The sequence below is a fragment of the Nyctereutes procyonoides genome, unplaced genomic scaffold (assembly GCF_905146905.1).
Source record: "Nyctereutes procyonoides isolate TBG_1078 unplaced genomic scaffold, NYPRO_anot_genome, whole genome shotgun sequence".
Lineage (NCBI taxonomy): Eukaryota > Metazoa > Chordata > Mammalia > Carnivora > Canidae > Nyctereutes > Nyctereutes procyonoides.
The window spans coordinates 50,876,847-50,896,019 of record NW_026575042.1 but is presented as its reverse complement, the minus strand read 5'-3'; the positions used below and the strand labels follow the sequence as shown (position 1 = coordinate 50,896,019).

General features: G+C 33.8%; 1 protein-coding gene across 1 annotated transcript in view; it reads right to left on the bottom strand.

Annotated features, from left to right (window-relative positions):
• The window catches only part of LEKR1 (leucine, glutamate and lysine rich 1), a 165,878-nt gene that overhangs the window by 63,300 nt on the left and 83,405 nt on the right, over positions 1 to 19,173 (bottom strand). The gene's annotated exons all lie outside the window — the stretch shown is intronic.

Below are 19,173 nucleotides of genomic sequence, written 5' to 3'. Positions count from 1 at the left end.
TCCTCTTGGACTCTCATATTTTATCTAATGTGTGTACATGACACATTTTACTGATCTAGTCCTATAGTGATGGAACCTAGATGTTCGAAACTCTGTGTCACCACACATAATTTTGTGACAAAAGCTTTTTACCTATTTTCTTGTGTACTTATAGGGGAGTTTTAATGCCAAGTGGTTCCAGGATGGAGGCACCAGTGGACACTTCCATCTCACTAAATGAAGGTTCCTGCTTTCCTAATATTTTTCAGAAAAAGTAATTTACTGTTTTTTTTGTTTTGTTTTCTGTCTTTTGCCAATCTATAAGGTGCAAAATAGTGTCTTATTGTTGGTTTAATCTGCAGTTTTCTGCTTACTATTTTTTTTAAAATATTTTATTTATTTATTCATGAGAGACACAGAAAGAGGCAGAGATACAGGCAGAGGGAGAAGCAGGCTCCATGCAGGGAGCCCAACGTAGTACTCAATCCCAGGACCCAGTGGTCACGGCCTGAGCCAAAGGCAGATGCTCAACCACTGAGCCACCCAGGTGTCCCTCTCTGCTTGAGAGAGGGCTATTGAAGCCGATCACCTCATTTTATACTTTTTAGTCATTCCTGTCTCTTTTTTCATGATTTGCCTTTTTTTCCCCAGTCTCTTTTCTATCTACTCCAATCAAACTTTCCTCTTTACTAGTCCACAGGAAGAGCTATTTTTTTCTCTTTTTTAAAGATTTTATTTAAATTCAAGTTAGTTAATATATACTATATTATTAGTTTCTGGGGTAGAATTCAGTGATTCATCAGTTGTGTACAACGCCCAGTGCTCATTACATCACGTGCCCTCCTTAATGCCCATCACCCAGTTACCCCATCCCCTCCCACCACCTCCCCTCCAGAGACCCTCAATTTGTTCTCTCTAGTCAAGAGTCTTTTAAGGTTTGCTTCCCTGGTTTTATTTTCTTTTTCCTTCCCTTCCCCTGTGTTCATCTGAAATAGCTCTTTTTATAGTTATGAATGACATGCTATCCTGGCAATTCCAAAATTCAATTCTCTGTTCTTGTAGAAGTCAACTTTTTAGCACATTTGACATAATTGTTTACTTCCTCTTTGAAACACTCCTCTTGTCTCTATTATACTATACTCTCTGGTTTCTTCCCATTTCTTGGCTATTGTTTCTCAGTCTCCGTTGAGGATTCTTATTCTTTAGGTATGCTCTAAATGTCAGGAAGCACCAGGGTTCAGTTTGTAGTCCTTTACCTGCATTTTATCTCTAGTGGATCTTATCTAGGCTCATGGCTTTGAATAGCATTTATATAAAGGTGTCTTCCATCATCATCATCATCATCATCATCAAAACTAACAAGGGTTGATAGAGTACTTACTCTACCAGGTACTACATTCTACATGTATTACACTAGTTTAATCTTCCCAATGTAAACTAACTAGATTTTAAGTTCCATAAGAGCAGAAACCTTATCTGTTATATTCATAGCATCTGAGACATGGAAGGTACTCAAAAAATAATTGCAGAGTGAATAAATGAAATGTTGTAGAGAGTAGAAATAAGAATGCCAGCAAATAGATATTTAAATTTATGTATCTAAGGTTAAAAGACATGGAACAGAAAGAGTTGTGCAGTTTTCATTGATAATATCTAATATGTATCTTGGCATTAAAATTCAAACCTTCTTAAAAATTGGTTATTTTACTTCAATAAACACTGATAGAGTATCTATTCTGTTATAGGTAGGGTCCATGCAAACTGGATTCAGTCTACAAATACCCATAAGATATGTTATTCCCTTGTCATTAGAGAAATTATAATCAAGTGCCTCATTTTACCTTCAAGGTGATGAATTATGTTTTAGATAACAAATAAATAACTCCTTTAAACCTAAACCTGTTTTATTTTTCCAATATCTTAAATGATTTAGTTAGGTGGTTAATTATATGGCTGAAATTGTGGGACTTTTGATCAGATATCACAGATGTGAATCAACATAATCAGTATGCTTCATTTAGAGAATATTTATATGTATATATTATTATACCATAGTTTGATGAGCTTAGACCTCTACAAAAGTAATGTCTCACTTAAATTTTTTAAAAATTTAAAGCATTAACAGAGGAAACCTTTGCAGATGTAAGAATATATACCAATAATGGAAGAAAGTTCTATAATGAGTATTCAACTATATCAATTGCAAATTAGCATATTTTAACTTCAGCAAACACTTTACAAAGCTCAGATGGTGATATAGCCACTTGGAAAATTCATTTCATTTTAGGGTTTATATTTCAGAGGTTTGATTCACATCTATTTTGAAACAAGTATACTTGAAGTACATTAACATTTTTCCACATAATGCCAGAAAGGACTGAAATAACATTTGGAGATTTTTATACATCAGATGCTAGAACAGGTGTGGATATACAGCTAAAAAGTTGCAATTCAGTCCAGATGTAGTTATATTAAAACCAGAAAATTATTTGGCTAGGTGTGTGTAGGCAGGGGAGAGCAGGGATATGCATTAAATCAAGCTAAGGAGATAATCAGATATTTAAAATTTGGAAATGAGGGACGCCTGAGTGGCTTAGCAGTTGGGCGTCTGCCTTTGGCTCAGGGTGTGATCCCAGAGTTCTGGGATTGAGTCCCATATTGGGCTCCCTGCATGGAGCCTGCTTCTCCCTCTGCCTGTGTCTCTGCCTCTCTCTGTGTCCCTCGTGAATAAATAAATAAAATCTTTTTAAAAAAAATAAAATTTGGAAATGAATTATATTCTAGTATTAAGAATCAAAAATTTACTTCAGAATGTAAAAAAAAAAAGAAAAAAAAACAACCATTAAACCAACCCATCATAACATGAGAATAACTGTGACTTATGGAGGGGCTTATGAAATATTGCAAATCATGGATGGATAAGATGAGAGAAGCCTTAAATTCTAATGTTTTTACCCTGATTAAACTGGCAAAAGAAGATAATTCGTCATCTACATCATAAGAACAATCCTGATGGATTTAGAAACTTCTGAATATGTTAGAACAGTACTCTGTTTTCTGACAAGTTTGTACACATGCATAAATTTCACAAATCATACATATGTATATTATAATAAGATCTTTCAAAACTGGAAAATACTAGTAATGGATATGGACAGGGACTTACAATGAACAGAGAATTAGCTAAAAATGTGGGATAAAAAGAAAAAAATACTTAGGGTTAATAATAAAGGAAAAGAATACATGAGAAGTTTAGATCTAAAATATTTAAGATATTTTCAGATAGAGTCACATAATCTTATAAACATCAGTTTCTTTAATGAATTGGTATGTTTTACAATCAGAATGCTTACAGAGATTCCCGTATGCAAGGCAATTTTATGCAAAACTGTGAAGGAGATGTGGCATCATCAGCCACACAGAGCTCTGATTCTTTTTGCTACACCCCTTCCCCTTGTGCTGGGATGGCAGTAAAATAGGTGAAGGGTGAGAATTTCTTCAAAAGATTGCTTTCATACTTTGTGCTAATTGCATTTAAAAACTCTACCACACAATTACATAATTCAAAAGTGTCAACAACAACAACAAAAAAATTTTATAATTTGAAGACTAAAGAGATTACAAGGCAACACTCACAGGTATGTGAAAAGATTTAGCTATGAGGAAGGATATGTATCACAATATCATTTTAACAGAAAAAAAAATGAAAACAACTGTTCAAGATTAGGATGCAATTAAATAAATTATGATTCATCCTAAATCAAAATATCATGAATATTTTTGACATGGTGAATTTTCATAAAAGAGGAAATGGGGGATTGGAGATTATAAAACTCTATTATTCCATTCTTATAAAAATATATACTCGAAACAGAGAGCCTAGGAGGATATGCATCACATGTTTATAACTCTGTGAATGTTGAGATTTCCTAATCAATAGTGAACATGGCTTATTTTGGTAATAGAAAACAAAAGAATCATATTAAAGTAGCCTAAAACATACCCATACGCATCTCATAACCCATCACATATCCCATCAGTAGTTCCCATAACCTGTCCGGGCTTTTTCTGCCTTCCCCTTATGGAAACTTGCGCTTACTACTAGTACTGGAAGAGGTCTGGCCCAGTAGCTCTCCTGAAGTACAAATTAATGATAACAATATATATGTTTTAATGCTCCCAGGTGGTGGAATTTTTTTTAAAGATTTTATTTATTTATTCATGATAGACATGGGGGTGGGGGGGCAGAGACACAGGCAAAGGGAGAAGCAGGCTCCATGCAGGGAGCCCAAAGCGGGACTCAAAACCCATGTCTCCAGGATCACGCCCTGAGCTGAAGACAGGCGCTGAACCGCTGAGCCACCCAGGGATCCCCCAGGTGGTGGAATTTAAGGGTTAAGAACCCAAGTTTTGGCAGCACAGTTCTAGAGTCAGGTTCCAGTTCTGCTCATGAGTAGCAGTGTGGCTTTGGGCAGATGACCTAATTCCTCTAAATCTCGGTAATTTCATGTGAAAACTGGAGATAATAAAAGTGATTAATCTAGGAGGGCAGGGGGGTAATAATAAATGAGTGTGCTGTGACTATATTGTGCCTGGGATGTGGTTAGCACTTCACGAATGTTAGCAATTATTTAGACTGCTGTAGGAAAACTACCTGAACTCACGGGAGTGAATTTGTTTTTAGTGATGTAAGGATAGCATTAGTGGTTAGCAAGTAGGAAAGAGATGCTAGTAAGACGCGAGACACTGGACACAGGGTGTGTGGGGTGGTCATTTATTTCTCATTCAGAGAGTGTAGCTATTACTCATGCTATTGACCCAGAAAGTGAATAATCTGTAAATGTCTACAAGCAGCAGGTATGTTGTGTGCCTGGATGAGTCCATGTGTGAAAGGGCGACTAGTACTGTTAAAGCTAACCACTGCTGACTAGAATATAAACTAGTGGACCTTTGGGCAAATAAGAATTAAAATTGATAGTTTTCCTTTGTTAGTAAAGGAGTACTTTTTAAAAATTCTAGTACTTTTCCCAAATATAATAATTTGGTTTGCTATTAGACCAGGAAAACTGATGTAAAATGCAGTTTAATATTCTATATTTGTATAGTTTTTCAGGGGTTCCAACATTTCATTTTGTTAATTCTCTTAATGCTCTAAGATAGGTTAGAAACACTATCATATTTCCATTCTAAGATGAAGTAATTGAGTCAAAAAAATTCATAACTTGTCCAAAGACCTGAAAAAGGCATAAGCAGAGCCAGAAAGCAGAACTATTTGACCCCTGGATCACTATTTTTTTCAACTGAAACCACACTGCTTATTATGATTATTTTTTCACTTAAATAGAGACGCTTCTAATTAAGGAATATAGTACTTATACATGCTACAACATTTTGATGACACTCAAAAATATTTTGCTAAATCAGAGAAGTCAGACATGAAAGATTATATATTGTCTGGTTCTATTTATCTGAAATGTCCAGAACAGGTATTAATGATTGATTGGGGAAGGACAGAAAGGTAAGGATAGTGACTGTTAAAAGACCATGATGTTTCTTTTTTGAGTGATAGAAATGCTCTAGATTGTAGTGGTGGGCATATACTTCTATAAATATCCTAAAAGGGATCCCTGGGTGGCACAGAGGTTTAGCGCCTGCCTTTGGCTCAGGGCGCGATCCTGGAGACCCGGGATCGAATCCCACATCGGGCTCCCGGTGCATGGAGCCTGCTTCTCCCTCTGCCTGTGTCTCTGCCTCTCTCTCACTCTCTGTGTGTGTGTGTGTGACTATCATAAATAAATAAAAAAATGAAAAAAAATAAAGTTTAAAAAAATAAAAAATAAATAAATATCCTAAAAACCATTAAACCGTACACTTAAAATGGCCGAATTTTATGATATTTAAATTGTGTCTCGATGAGGCTGTTTTTTAAAAAATGCAATGATGTTAAAATACATGCAAAATAATTTTATTAAAATATTTGTGTGTTATTTATTACACCAAAAAGCTTACTGAAAAAAATTTTAAGTTTTTTCACTTGGAATAAGTTTGAAATTTGGTCAAATAGACTTTAGAAAAGACATTAATGCTGAAATGACTTATCTGAACTCCATCATCCTATATTTGTGACTAATGACAAAAAGTAAAGGACGCTTTATTCTTCCAGGTGAAAGGAAAATCATTTAGGTGGACTGATGTGTGGGTCACAATGGCCTCTGAGAGGAGTATTATCAATTTAGATAAGTCATGCATTTTGAAGGTTATGTTAGTGTAAGCTAAACATAAAATTACAAAACTTATGTAAATCAACCTTTAAAAAAGAACCAAGAATTTAGTCTTCAAAGTTTTATTTTATATGTTTACTTTCCTGTGAAAAAGATTAAATTTTGGCATTAAGGATTAGGCTGCTATTAATAGCTTATTATTTGCTTTAAAACCACTATCAAACTATATGGACTAGAGTTATTACTTGAATTTAAATTTTTGAATGTCTATATTATAAAAGATAAAGGGAAAATGTGGGAAATCAAGGTTAAAAATTTTTATGTAGAAAGATAATGATCATAAATACTATATACTTGAATCAAAGTTGAAATTATTTAATGGTGATTTAAAACAAAAAAAGTAAAATTGTAAAAATAAGAACACTTATATAACTTTGGAAAGCAAATGGAATCAGAATTAGAATCAGATTACAGCACATTATAGCCCAGAGGGGCCTTAAGGCCTCAGCCCAACCCATCCATTGCCTAGATATGGATACCCACTCATCAAGGAGAAATGGCATGTCAGAGTTGTCTAGCTAATGTATGGACTGTCATTATCTTCTGATTCTTGACCTAACATGCTTTCATTTAATTCCACATCAGAGGGGAATTTTGGGTGAGGGAGTAGGTGGACAGACACAACAAGGATATAGTTAGTTTAAAATGGAGAAAGATAAGTTTATTCTAAAAGTGAATTCTAAAAGTAAGAGAATTGGGAATATAAAATACTAGAATGATTCTTAAAATGTCTTTATAAGGGAAAACAATAATGATATAGTAGTAAGCATAAGTCTAAAATTCTAAGTATAGGGGATCCCTGGGTGGCGCAGCGGTTTAGTGCCTGCCTTTGGCCCAGGGCACGATCCTGGAGACCCGGGATCAAATCCCACATCAGGCTCCCGGTGCATGGAGCCTGCTTCTCCCTCTGCCTATGTCTCTGCCTCTCTCTCTTTCTGTGTGACTATCATAAATTAAAAAAAAAAAAAAAAAAAAAGAGAGACACTGAACTGACTGAACCATAAAATTCTAAGTATAAAGAAATATATTTCCCCAAACTCCTTTTATTATGCCCTCATTATCCTGATATCAACCAGACAAGGATACTATAAGAAAAGAAACTTATAGGCCAATATCCCTGATGAACATAGATGCAAAAATCATCAATAATATATTAGCAAACCAAATCCAACAATACATTAAAAGGATCATGCACCCTAATCAAGTGGGATTTAGACCAGGGATGCAAGGATGTTTCAACATCCACAAATAAATCCATATGATACACCACATTAACAAAATGAAGGGTAAAATAATATCATCATCTAAACAAATACAGAAACACCATTTAACAAAATTCAATTAGGTAAGAAAAAGAAATAGGCATATAAACTAAAAAGGAAGAAGTAAAACTGTTGTTATATTTAGATGACATAATATTATATATAATGGAAAGACTAAACCAAAAGACTTTTAGAAATAATAAATTGTTATAGTGTACAAAATCAATAAGCAGTAATCTGTTGTTTCTCACTAGTAACGAACTATCAGAAAGAGAAATTAGGAAGATGATTTTATTGCAATTGCATCAAAAAGAATAAAATATTTAGGAATAAATTTAACCAAGGAGGTACAAGGCCTGTACACTGAAAACTATTAGACATTAATGGAAGAAATTAAAGGAGACAAAAAATAATGAAAAGATATTCTGTGTTCACAGGTTGGAAGAATTAACATTGTTAAAATACCCATATTACCCCAATAAACTGCATCACTACAATCCCTATTAAAATCCAGTGACATTTTTTTTTCACAGAAATAGAACAAATAATCCTAAAATTTGTATGGAATCATGAAAGATTCTGAATAGCTAAAGCATTCTTGGGAAAGAATAGCAAAGCTGTAAGCATCATGGTCTCTAATTTTAAACTTTCTTATAAAGCTATGATAATCAAAACAGTATCATATTGGCATAAAGACAAACATATAGATCAATGGAACAGAATTGAGAGCCCAGAAATAAACCCACACATTCATGGTCAATTAATTTATAGCAAAAGAGTCAAAAATATACAGTAGGGAAAAGACAGTCTCTTCAATAACTGGTGCTGGACAAACCTAACTTTTTCTTATTTTTTATAATATTTCTAGGCTATATGGTTTGTCTGAGTTTTTTCAAATTCGCCCAAATCTTCAAAAATGTTTCCAATATGTTTGCTGGAAAATAAATCTACATATAAGTGGACCCATGCAGTTCAAACCTGTTGTTCGCAGGTCAACTGCATATCTGTTAGCTCATTTACTAGGAGAGAGAATCTAAGAGAGAATAAGACACAAGAGCATGGATAATAACAAGCAGATTCCAAGACAAGGGCTTGAATAAATGCTTTGAAAGAAATAATGGTAAGCAGAGGGTGGAGCACAGAATTACGCAAGGAAAACAGAAGGGAAGTTGTTCAACTAGTACTAGAAAGGAAGCCTTATTGTGATGCTTATCACCTGAAGCTAGTTCTGGAACAATGGAGGCCCAGTAAAATGATTTATAGGAAGGAGTATAAATCATGCAAATGGTTAGAATTGGATTTAAGGTTATAAATGATAATAAACCATTTACAACACTCATCAAAAATGAATTTAAATATTATCTATTGTATTCTTTGAACAAATTCTTGTTTCTTAAAAATAAGACACAGAAAGGGTTATGAGTGGTATATCAGTGTGCCCTTATTTTATTTACTTATTTATTTTTATTATTATTTTTTTTTAGTCTGTCCTTATTTTAATTTGCCCAAACAAAATCTAAAATGCTATGCCCATTCTGTTAATCCAGTCATTTATCTGGGGAGAAGATATTCACTGTGATATGCTGATTTTTCCTCTTTTCAAATGGTTGACATGATTTCTGAAAAGACATGAATACGTTGGAAAAGCTATACATGGGGATCCCTGGGTGGCTCAGCGGTTTAGTGTCTGCCTTCGGCCCAGGGCATGATCCTGGAGTCCCAGGATCGAGTTCCGTATCGGGCTCCCTGCATGGAGCCTGCTTCTCCCTCTGCCTGTGTCTCTGCCTCTCTCTCTCTCTCTCTCTCTCTCTCTGTCTCTCATCAATCAGTAAATAAAATCTTTTTTTAAAAAAAGGAAAAGCTATAGATGATTATCAAGATAGCAGAAAATCTTAAGGACATTAATTGGTTAGTAATAGAAAAATTAAGCATGCATTTAAAAGAAAGCAGAATAAAAAAGTAAGAGTGCTGAAGTTCATGAAAATTATGAAACTAAATGCCATGTGATAGCAGAAAAGGCACAACTAAAAATAATTTGAATGACAATAAAATTGGAGCTAAAGAGATTTGTAGATTATTCTAATATAGAAGAGAAAATATCTGTCAAGAATGGCTAGAGTGCCAACACCTACAACCAGTATGGAGTTAGATGTCAGAAGTCCTATGAAGACCCAAAAAGAACTTGAGAACACCTGCACACCAGAGGTCAAAGCAAAGCTGAGGCTAGTTGGCCACATATGGTCAAGGTCCAATAAACACTTGTTGAAAAAATGAAGTTAAATTCAGGGAATAGTCAGCCCAAGGCCCAAGAGATGGGAACAGATAAGGTATTGGGAAGAGGCTAATGACTAGGCTCATGGATAGTAGGCAGAAATAAAATTAGATTATAAGAAGTAGAAAATAGGTAGTGAGGGTAGAGGAGCAGAGGGCAGGTTTAGACCCCTGGACATGGGAACACTTGAGAAAATGCCCAGTTGGTCCCACAGGGAAGAAAGTTGACCAAATTTGGGATACAACACTGCTGAGACCTGAGACAGAAACCTGCTGTCTCTCCTGCACTTGTAGCTTTTCTAAACCACTGCGACCACTTTAGAAAAAATGAATTAAAAAAAAAAAAAAAAAGAATATGTTGGTACAATCAGTTCACCAGAAGGGTATCTGCAGTTAAAGCAAGAGGCACATTTATGAACATTTTTCTAAATGTTCTGACAATTTCCATACTGAAGCCCTAACATGGGTGTAAGACTGTTGTGGGATAAAAACAAACAAACGAATAAACAAACAAAACAAAATACCCAAAACCCAGGGCCCTTCATAGGTAGGTTCATAGGAAGTGCTATTTGTCATCACTGGTTGAGATCACTAGTCTCATCAGCAGCTTTAATGATCCTGTCCACTCTGACTCGCCAATTTTAAATAGTTTCAACCAAGAGAGATATAACAGCCTTTTAAAATGCTTTCTCTCAAAAAGAAGAAAGAAAGAAAGAAAGAAAGAAAGAAAGAATAAAATAAATAAATAAAATAAATAAAATAAAAAATAAAATAAAATAAAAAATAAAAATAAAATAAAATAATAAAATAAAAATAAAATAAAATAAAATAAAATAAAATAAAATAAAATAAAATAAATAAAATAAAATAAAATAAAATAAAATAATGCTTTCTCTCTCTGTGTTAACTCCAAGTTACCCATGGAGTGAACTTGTTCAATGCATTCAACAGCAGCAGCAAAAATGAAATCCTAATTTAGTCCTGAAATTATGTGCCACTTGGCTCTGCAATTACACTGTCCTTTAGACGAGCCTACGTTGCTTACATAACTATACAACCTCTACATAAAGTACTGCACAGATCAAAGGCTCCAGCTGCACTTTTGATTTGAATATAGCTGTACTTTAATGAAGGTGAGGTCCTAATGAGTATAAAAACTGTGACTAATTAGTACTACAGCGTTTTGGTGAGGTTTTTTAATGTAGGAAGTGGAATGTGTAAAGGTTTTTTTTTTTTCTTTTTTGAAGAAGGGTTATTAAAATAACATGAGAAAAACATCTAAAAGAGGGGGAAAATCACTTATATTTTTATCACCCTAAAACTTATAAAAATAATATTTTCATGTTGCCTTCTGGTTTCTATTCATAAATATATGTATTTTGACATAATTATAAGGTACACAAAATTTTGTGGGTTCTTTTACTATGTAATATTACAATTATAGTATTTCCCATGTTGATATCCCATGTTCACAATGTCATTTTAAAAGTTTGAATAATGTTCCAGGTGATGGTACATGGTAAGTTATCAACCATTTCATTAATGTTGTGAATAAAGTATTTCTAATCATTCACTAATAAAAATATGATCTTTACATACAAATAATTTTTCCTCTTCTCCTATTTCCCAAGCATAGATTCTTAAGATTACTTGATCACAAATATTTCTGTGAGTTAGAAAACACATAATTTTTGTCATCAAATGAAATAAAACTTTATCATTGAAGTCTTTGTACCAATTTTTTAAAAGGTGAGTTTTTTATTTAATTATTAGTGATCAAACATTTTGTGCTTGTTTATTATATTTTCTGTGTTTGCTTCTGTTTTTCAACCATTTGCTGCTTGGGGTCTTGGAAGTTTTCACACATAGTTGAATACATTCCTTCTATGGTATGGATAGTAACCCTTTGCATATCATATATGATATACATTTTTTTTGTTCATCTTCTATTTTTAGGTTGTTTGGCAGTTTTTAAAGTCAGAGATTCTATGTTTTTTTATAGGCAAAACCTGCCTACCTTACCCTTTGTAATTTTTAAAGTGTTGATTTATCCCTCCATGATTAGGGTAAGTTCTGTATCTTTTTTTGGTACTAGTTTTTCCTTCTACTATTTTTTTTTCTTACGTAATTTGAGGTTGATTTTGGAATATTTTGTTTTAGTTATCTCTATGCCATTTGCCACATAATTTTGCCTCTTCCCATTTGTTAATGATCATTACCTTAAAATCTGATTTACCTTCTTAATTTGCTATTCTGTTATAAAAATATACATTGCCATTTTTTTACAACTGTAACACATTCTTATAACAACATATTCTAAATATGCTAGGATTAGTTGGCCAAATGTGGTTCTTACTTTTCAGACTATTTTTAAAATATAGTTTTCCCAAGATCTGACCCAAGAACAATTGACATCAAGCAACAGTTGAGAATTCATTCTAAGATCAACCAGGACTGAAAGAAGAGATGGGGGGAATCAGGCAATGTTATATTTATTATAGTTTCTTAAAAGAATATAAGAGATCATGTTCTCAAATGTTTTACTGTTCTTTTAAGAAATTGTAATATTCAAAGAAACTGCTTGTTTCTAAGTCAGTAAAAGGATAAAAGAAAAGAGAGGCAAGAATGATAGCCTTTGTTTTGAGGGAAAACTTGAATTTTTTTTTTTTTTTTTTTTTTTTTTTTTTTAGAGAAAGAGAGAGCAGGGCACAGGGTGGTGATGTGGGAGAGGGCAGGGGCAGAGGAGAGGGAGGGAGTCTCAAGCAGACTCCATGCTGAGCACTGAGCCTGATGCTGGGCTCAATCTCACAACACTGAGATCACAATCTGAGCCAAAACCAAGAGTCAAAAGCTCAACCAATTGCCCCATCCAGGTGCCAAAAAAACTTGCATTTTCAAGAAATTTATTTATAAGTGTGAAATGCATATTCAAGCAAATGGGTCTTAAATCTGTCTTCTTCTCTGAAGTCTAATATAGCATCACATTCAGAATTTTTTTATTTACAACTTTAATTTTATAAATAGATAATACATTCATATGATTCAAAATATTTTTTTAAATATCATACAGTTGAAATTGTTACATTGATGTTCATAATATAAACAGGCCCATAATATTCCTTTCTTTTAATATCTTTGCCTGATTTTGGTAAAACTGTTACCTTGGCTTTATAGACTGGGTTGGAAAATCATCTCTAGTTTTTAGTTGTTTAGAAAATACTGTATAAAATTAAGATCTTTTGTTCCTTGAAAGTTGGTAGAACTTGCTTGTAAAAAAATCTGGTGTTTTCTCTGTGAGAGGGCATTGCTCCAATTTCTTTAATTGTTATAGGACCATTTAATTTTTTTGAGTAAGTCTTGGTAAAATATTTTTCTAATAGTATGTCCACTTCATCTAGAATTTCAAAATTGTTGGCATAAGGTTGTCAACAGCATCCACTTTCATTTTATTTATTTTTTTACTCTTTATTTGTAGTCATTGTCCCTCCTCCATTGCTCATGTTTTCTTTCATCTTCTGATCAAACTTGCCAAAAGTCTACTTTGTTGGTTTAGGAAAATATCAATGCTTTGTTTTGCTGATCATCTTTATCATCTTTGTTTTCTATTTCACTGACTGCTGCTCTTATTTTTATTTTTTTTCTTTTAAATTCTTTTTAAAGAAAATTAAAAATTAAAAATTCTGTTGTTTGTTCTTTTTTTCTTATATTATTATTCAAAGCTATACATCTCCCTCAAAACCCCTCTTTGGCTGTATCTCACAAGTTTTGCTATACAGTGTTCTTAATGGCTTTCTTTAGATAACTTACATTCATTATAATTTCTGATTAAACCCACAGTTATTCAGCAGCATATTTTTACAAAATTGTGAATGAGACAAAGATGCCTACTATTTTATTATATTCAAGATTATATATGAAGTCCCAGCCAGGACTGTGTCATGAACCAAGGATTATGAGTGGTCCTACTGAAGTTCGATGGAAAAAAGTGAACAAAGAAGAAAAAGAAAAATCTAACAAGCTTTCAGGCAAAAGAATGAGTTACCTTTAAAGGAAAAAGGATCAGAGCTACAGTAGACTTCTCATTTGTAGCAGTGAAAGCCAGAAGTCAGAGAGAAAAGAATCCAAGAATCCTACACTCAGCTGAGATACCATTATGTCCATCAAGCTGAAAATTACATTTTGTATTTCTAAGGTACATTTATAACAATTGATCATGTACACAATATAAAGGAAAGCTTCACAAATTCAAAAAGTTATTATAAATCACATTATTTAGTCAGAATAACCCCAAGAAAATAACTCCTTCCCCAAATAATTAACTATTTAGAAATTAAGAAGTATACTCCTAGATAAACCCTTTCACCAAATAAAAAAAATTAGAAATTAGGGTATTTAGACACCATTGAAAAGAAGAATAATTCATATTAAAGATATGACATTGAGAAAATTTTACACCAAAGAAAACTTTACTTCCTTAAATGTCTCTACTATTAAACAAAAAAGAAATAAAAGAATGAAATATTTCCTTCAGAAGTCTGAAAAATAGGGGTGCCTGGGAGGCTCAGTTGGTTAAACATCTGCCTTCAGCTCAGGTCATGCTCCCAGGGTTCTAGGGTCCAACCCCAAGTTGGGCTCCCTGCTCAGTGAAGAGCCTGCTTCTCCCTCTCCTCAATAGTGCTATCTCTTGCTCTGTCTTTCTCTCTCTCAAATAAATAAAATCTTATAAAAAAGAAATCTCAAAAATAAAAACATACAAACAAAACAAAAAGAAACTAGGTATAGGAAATTAATAAATATAGAAGTAAAAAATAATGTTATGGAAAATAAAATTAATGGAAAGCCTTAAAAAATACAAAGGTTGAGGCCTGGGTGGCTCAGTGGTTTAGCGCCGCCTTCAGCCCAAGGCCTGATCCTGGAGACCCAGGATCGAATCCCACGTCGGGCTCCCTGAATGGAGCCTGCTTCTCCCTCTGCCTGTGTCTCTGCCTCTCTCTCTCTCTTTCTCTCTCTGTCTCTCATGAATAAATAAATAAAATCTTTTAAAAAAATACAAAGGCTAGTTGTTTGAAAAGACTAAAAAACAAAGGTTTTGCAAGCTTGATAAATAATAAAAGACAAAACAAAAGCACACAAGATTAAACACCAGAAATCAGGCCTAGTCATAGATAGAGGAAATATGTGAAAATAAGAATTTTGGGGCTCCCTCTGCCAGGCTCAGTGGTTTAGTGCCTGCCTTCAGCCCAGGGCGTGATCCGGGGTCCCAGAATCAAGTTCCGCAGCAGGCTCCCTGCATGGAGCCTGATTCTCCCTCTGCCTGTGTCTCTGCCTCTTTTTCTCTCTCTCTCTCTCTCTGTGTCTCTCATGAATAAATAAATAAAATCTTTTTTAAAAAGAGTATTTATGATATTTAGTTAATTTTAATGCGAAACTCTGATAAAATTAGTTTCCCCAATAACAAAAAATTTATAAGCCAATCTCACTTAGTAGTATACATGTACCAAATTTATAAATAAAATATAACCATGTAGCAAATTATATATTTAAAAAGTTAAATGATGTAGGGTTTATTCCATAAAACTAAAGATGTTTCAATATCAGGAAATTCAATAATACTAATCCATTTTACCAGTTAGTTAAAGGGGAAAAAATACTATTATATCAATAGATGCTTAAAGGCATTTAACAAAATTCAAAAGCATTTCATATGAAACATATAAGTAAAATTGGAATAGAAGCAAAATAGTTCATTAAAAATAAATGTCTACCAAAAACATCATATATAATTCCAAGTGGAAAAATACCAAATAATTTCAATTAAAATCAGGAAGTAGATATGGATGCTCAATGTCATCATTATTATTTAACACAGTCTCAGGGGTTTAAATGAATTTAAAAAGATATGAACAAGATAAGAAAATAACAGATATAAACACTGGAAAAAACAGATGAACTCTTTTTCAGGGGTGTTGGGGCAGGCAACATAATTGTAGAATTAGAAAATCCAAGAGAGGTGCACCTGGGTGGCTCAGTTGGTTGAGCATCTGCCTTCAGATTAGGCCATGATCCCAGGGTCTTGGGATTGAGCCCCTGTCAGCCTCTCTGTTCAGTAGGGTGCCTGTTCTCCCTCTCCCTCTGTCTGTCGCTCTACCTACTTGTGTACCCCCCCCCAATAATTAAAATCCTAAAAAGAAAAAAAGAAAATCCAAGAGAGACTAGTAAAAACACTAGAATATGAGGATTTTATAAAGTTGATGGATATAAGATAAATACACAAAAAAATAGCCTTTGTTTATTCTATCAACAAATACCAAGATTTCCAATCTTCTTCCATTTTCCTACTTAAAATTGCTCTCTTTCCTAAAGCCCTAAAAACTGATGATGATGGACAACTTGAGGGTAGCTTCAAAGAAATTGCCACAAAACTCATATATAGACAATCTTTGTGCTTGTTGCACTATGGGCCATTCAAAAGGATCATCAGAGACATTTAAATTACAAACCAGAAAAATTCATCTGATTCCCACTGCCTGCTCCCACTCTATCTGAGAATGCTTCAAACCTAACACCTAAAAATCTTACTGGTAGTACTGGAGACTCAGACACTGGGTTTGTTATTTGTTCCAAGCATTAACCTATATTTATCTTTTGTTTCCATAAAAGTGCCTCTTATTAATTACCTGATTGCTTTCTAAGTGAAATAGTCTATATGATGGCTAACATCACTTGCTACACAATTAAGGCCTTCAGTGACTCTCAAAATAGCATTACATTATTAAACACTGAAATAACTCATTCATAAAGCAGTTCTACAAAATAAAATAGTATTAGATATTTTAACCGCTGTACAGGGTGAACACGTGCCATCATAAAAACAGAATGCTATGTATATATTCCAGATTATCACAAAAATCTAACAGGATTATTAAAAGATATAAATATTCAAATTGGCATTTTAAACAATCCCTCTCAGGGCATCTGGGTGGCTCAGTGGTTGAGCATCTGCCTCTGGCTCAGTAGTGACCCCAGGCTCCTAGGATTGAGTCCCGCATCGGGGTCCCCGCAGGAAGCCTGCTTCTCCTTCTGCCTATGTCTCTGCCTCTCTCTGTCTCTTATGAATAAATAAAATATTTTAAAAAAATAAACAATCCTTCTCTCTCCTTTAATAATTGGTTAAATTCCCAGACCGGAGGAGGATTTTGGTCAGCTATCAAAGGTCTCTTTACTGGGCTTCTTTTTCTCATAATAATTTTAATCATGTTTTGCTGTTTTTTCCAATGTCTCTCCACCTGGTGCCAAGATTCCTTCATGCCATGACTTCAAACTGACAGATGATCCTTTCTACTCAAGGAGATTTATATAGGTTGTCTACCTTGGATTCAGCTGCCTCTGCCTCTGTTCATAACTCCTACATTCCCAACTGACTAATGTTGACCCATGGGTGGGGACATCTCTACATCCCTATTCAGCAAGACAAAGTTACAGAAGATAAAATCTTCCACCCTCAGCAATCTTAAAAATTTAAGGGTCAAAATTGTTCAGGAGGTAAATGACGAGAACAAAGGCAAGAGAAATGCAGCTAAAATAATTGTCTCCTTACAACTTGCAGCTCACTGATAAATCTCTGAGACAAGCAGAGTGTAACCCTCAAGGAACTCACTGCGGCCTTACTGTTGATGTTTCACTGAAGACTAAAAGCAACCTTATCTTAACATTAGCTAGCCCTCCAAGATCCTAGAGACCTTGCTTTTACATGCATGAATTCCTTAGAGACTTTATCCCTAATTCCTACTAACTAAAAGGTATAAAAGCAGTTACTCCTCACAATCCCAGTGCAGCTCTTTCTGCCCATGGTCTTGTTCCTCTACTATAATAAAAGCATCTTTTTGCACCAAAGAAATAAAAGAACAAATATCAAGAAGCTGAAATAGAGAAAATGATCCATTTATAGTAGATGCAAAAATGCAATAGTCATAAATTTAATAAGAATGACAAAGAAACATTCAACTAAAACTGAAAATATATTTAAAAACATAAAAATATTTAAAGAAATGTAAGGACATATTATATTCTTGAATGAGAAGATTTTATAATATTAAGAAGACTTAGTATCACTAAACTGTCAATCCCTCAAAACTTAGTATATAAATATAATGCAATTCTAGCTAGAATCCCTCTTGGGATTAGAATTAAATGTAAGTACCTTAATGTTTATATGGAAGAATAACTGCTTGTGAATATGTAAGAAAAGTATAAAGACTGGATGAGAAGAATTTTACTAGGTATCTATTAGAGTCTTTGGATTGGAAGTAAACCAAGGATCTTACAAAGTTCAAATCAAAGCATAACTCCTCCAAATATATATTTAAGAAAAACAGTAGAGACAGAAAAGACTTACCAGCTATGAGACTATGCTAGTAAGTCATCATAATCAAATGAATATGTGTTAGTGGTATATTAAATAAATTAGTTGAACAGAAGAGAGAACATACTAATCAATGCTAGCATGTATAAAATTTCAACATATGACAGATGATAGCTCTATTCAGTGGAAAGGATGGATTATTTAATATATAATACTGATAGAACCGGTTATCCATTTGGAAAGAATAAAACTAAACCCTCATATCTCACACCATATAAAAAATAAATGTTACCTGTATTAATGACTTAAATGTAGGAAAACTCAGGAGACTGTCTGTATAATTTAAGAATGCGAGGCACTATTTTAACCAAAACTCATCAGAAACAATTAAAGGCAGTGATTTGTCCAAAATGAAAAACTTCGATATGGTGAAATTTACCATAAAAAGTTAATAAAAAATTATACATTAGAAAAAAATTAAATAAAAAATTAAATATAGATTATAATTACTACACTATACAAACTGCTCTTAAGAATTATCAAGGAAAATTCCAATAATGCAATAGAAAATTGGCAAAATCTATAAATAGGCAATCCATAGAAGGGAAAATTAAAATATCTGATATCTGCTCCCAGTTTATGTAACGAGTCCTTATTTTCCATCCTAACATCAGTTCCTTTCCAGATTTCCTAGTCTACAAAATGTTCCCATTATTAAATATTCCCAAGAAAAGAGGTTCAGAGCGCTTGTGACTTCCTTTGCCCCGTCTACTCAGTCGGGTGTTCACCCCCCTCGTCCTGGGTAGTCTGCTCAATCTTGGTTCTATCTTAGTTTTCCCATCGTGGCGATGGAGAGGACCAAGGAGACATTGGGACAAGCTTGAGCCTTGGAATCTGACTAGGTCTGCGTTCACTCCCTGCCATTTATCAGCTATGTGAAAACAGGCATGTTACCGTTCTAGGCCTTGATCCTCTCCTCTGCAAGATGGGAAAATTATACCTGTTTTTCATAGTCACT